This window comes from Humulus lupulus, chromosome 7, assembly GCF_963169125.1.
Source record: "Humulus lupulus chromosome 7, drHumLupu1.1, whole genome shotgun sequence".
Lineage (NCBI taxonomy): Eukaryota > Viridiplantae > Streptophyta > Magnoliopsida > Rosales > Cannabaceae > Humulus > Humulus lupulus.
The window spans coordinates 171780157-171783873 of record NC_084799.1 but is presented as its reverse complement, the minus strand read 5'-3'; positions in this window follow the sequence as shown (position 1 = coordinate 171783873).

Here is a 3717-nt window from a genome sequence, read left to right as displayed (position 1 = left end):
ACACCTCTTCCCCATGCCCTTCTTCAAACTAGAGGCTCGGGCTAGTCGGAATCTCGTCAGAAAGTGCAAGAGGCGGACAGCTTCGGACCATTGGTTGACAGCCCTAGGCAGCGCGTATGGTGGTGAGCTCGTGGGGGTCGAAGTTTTGAGGGCCGACGGTTCGATTGGGCCGACAGTAGTCAGAGAGAGAGAAAGAGGGCTTCGGGGAAGATAGAGGAAAAGAGGAAAATAGAAGCTTTATGTTTCAGATTTTTTTTTATTTACAAATTTTCTTATTTATCTAATTACAAAAAATCTGATACCTAATACACAATTTCTTTTTTATTTAAATTACAATCATCTTGTGTGTGGCTGAAATAAATACTCAAATATATGTTATTTATATTTTTTCCAACTATGTACACACGTGGCATGCCACATGTTATACATTGTGTACACATCATATTATTTACTCCACATAAGCTTCCAAATAAGCATATATAATAATAAAATAATATAATGAAAATAAAAAATGGGGGGAAAATTGAGCAGGAATGGTTAAAAGATTTCCCTCCATAATATACGTAGGTCAAAATCATTACCTACTGATATTATTGGTAGGTAAAGCTATGTTCCGAAATATAATATAATGGACTAGCATTTACCTACTAATATTATCTACCAATAAATATTGGTAGGTAAAGATCAGATTTCTTGTAGTGTTATTACAACCCGTTGACCCATGATTTGGTCAACGACACAGAATCAGAAAAAACGATAGAAAATGAGATGGAATCAAGACGAAAAGATAAATGACAAAAAATATTTATAGTGGTTCGGCCCCAATAAGATGGAAATAACCTACATCCACTCAGTGTTCTTATTGATGTAGAATTCCAAGAACTGTGATCAATGAACTAGGGTTCACGAGTTTCACAAGCTCTCAGATGAATACAATTGTGGTGAATAAAAACACTCTCTTTTTGTAATGCCCTGGATAGCCAAGACCGCTACACTGTGTACTTTTAAAGGTGCAAGACTTGCTAATCAAGTCATTATTTTAAAAACGTGTCATTAAACATGTAAGAGCTAAGGTTAAAAAGGTTTTGGTCTCAAAGGACTCATTTGTATAATTAAACTGTTACATACACGGGATCCCAAAAGGAACAGAGTTAAAAGTAAGTTTACAGACTCCCAAAGGTACATGAGTATTCATAGCCATACTAAGGCAAAATAGACAGTCTTTGGATCTCGCGTCCCTGCCTAAACCTCAACTGTGGTGGCTGAGCAACTGGCCATGTACATTCCACTCGCTGAGCTCTCCAATCAAGGTTGATCCAACTTGCCCTTGCCTTTACTTGCACCACGTAGCACCCGTGAGCCAAGGCCCAGCAAGAAAACATCATATACAACACTATCAACGATATCAAATAGTTAAATCATCAAGCATGATCTCTCATCAAATAATTCACAATAGACATTCAGCACATATACTCAGAATCAGGATGCAATCAATCACTCATATCACATAATATTCAGGGCCGACGACTTAGGCCGCACCCTCTGTTTATCCCATTGACTCCGGCCCGCTTAAACCGAGCTCAGTGCATAATAAGTTGTCCTCGGCTACCAGTGGCCGAGCCACGCCCTGTGCGCTAGTGAAACCCTTGGCACTCTTAGGCCATTGGTTCACTAAATGGCTTGCATGGCATAATTCCAACTTTTCAAGCATTTACAATAGGGAACCCTTAGTCCCATCACATATAATCAACTAGGTGCATTTTTCTTACCTTTAATCTTTACAGTTATTGAATTACGAGCAACGCCCCTCAAGCACGATCCGTTCCCGAGCCAAAGCCTTTATCACCTAGTCACAACCAAAGTATAGGGTTCCATTAATATTCAAATATAGGTTTCCGATTACAAAACTAACTCTCGGGAATCCGAATTCCACCAAGCACGGTGGGAAAACCAATCCCGAGCATACTAGTCCACATTCCCATGCCTAAAATCCTCAAAAGTTCATGTGCACAACCAAGGGCTGCAGCCCTTGAAGCTTAGCTGCGGCCCTAGCCTCAAAACAGAGCCAAGGACCAACCTGGGCAAAGACACGCGCTGCGACCCTTGCTTCGTGCGCCGCGGCGCCCACCCTTGGCCGAGCCTCCTTGGCCTTTCTTCATCCTAGGGCCGCAGCGCTCTAGAACAGAGTCGTGACCCTTCCCTTTGAACCCAGAATTCCCACCATTTCTAGGCTTGAAACCTTAGTCAAAACCACCCTTAAGCTCCCTACTTCAACACCCAGCAATCCCAACACTTTTAGCATGACTTAAACAACACAATTCCCAGAAAACCTAGCCCAACACACACTAGAATTCTCTTTTTAATTTCTGAAACCCAACCAGTCAAGAACTCAAATCCAAACCTCTAATTCATGGAGTAAAGCTTACCTTATTAACAGAACCTTTCCTTTATCCAAAGTCCAGCTGATTCCCAAGTTTCCCCAGCTCAATTCCACCCTAGTCAATAATTGGACAGCACCTCAATAATCAGTTGGTACACAAAGTTAAACATCAGGAAAACACATGGATTAACCCTTACCTTAGTCTTGATTTAGTCCTGGATTGTTTACTGAGCTAAGCCTCTAAATTACCCCTGAATTCCTCTGAGTTCCCAGCAATCTACAGCTCCAATTTCTCAAGAATTTTCCTCTGCTTTTCCCCTTGAGTGTTTCTTGAGAGAGAAGACTAAACTGAGGAAAGAAAATAAGGTCGGTTTATATTTTTTCTAAAGACTTCCTAACTTTTATCCTACTCATTAAGTTAATCCCAAGGCTCGGGGTGCCGGAACCGTCCCCGAGGCCAAAACGGTAAAATCCCCCAATATTCCCTCCTAGACATCCTAACCTCAAATATATCTCCATATATTTATTTTCATGACCCGATAGTCTAAATCATTACCTGATACCTAAAATACCCTTGACTTGTCCAAAGTCATATTTTAAGTCCCATTGTGACTTTCCCCGCTATCCGAACCTAGGATCGCCTTGAGTCTTGCTCTGCAAACCTACCCACATAATAATGTGGTCCTCACATATATCGCATAAATATTACATATTATCACATAATATCATTAATTTTCATATAATATCATTTAAACACTATTAATTACACATTTAAATCACTAATATTCATTCTAATCCCATTTATGCCCTCTCGACACACTAATCAAGGCCCTTAAGCCTTATTAGCGAATTTTGGGTCGTTACACTTTCTCTCTTAGAATTCCGAAGCTCAAAAGTTAAAGTCCAAAAGTCCTTTCCCTTGAGCCCTTTTACTCTTATTTATAGGCGCAAGGAGTTCTATATGGGCCAATGGTCCTTAATTACATTTAATATAGACGTATCTAAATAATAATTAATACGTAATTACAAGATTACATATCTGAAGGAAATAAATGAATATATTCGACCAGGTTGGTCGCCCATAACTATGATGTCTGATGAGCCAATTCTCTTCTGGTCGATGGTCGAATAGATTACACTCAGTTAAATTGCCACGTGCATCCCACGTGTAGGCTAATCTTGCAACGTCATCAGGTAGTCCATTTTTGGGTAAAAATTTGCCCCCAAGTTTATTTTACTGCGACCAGCGTAAAGTAAACTTAACCGACCGACCCTCCGTGTGACCTGTCACACCTGTTAGTGCCTTTTCGAAAAAAGTAACTAATCTCGTCGTTGCA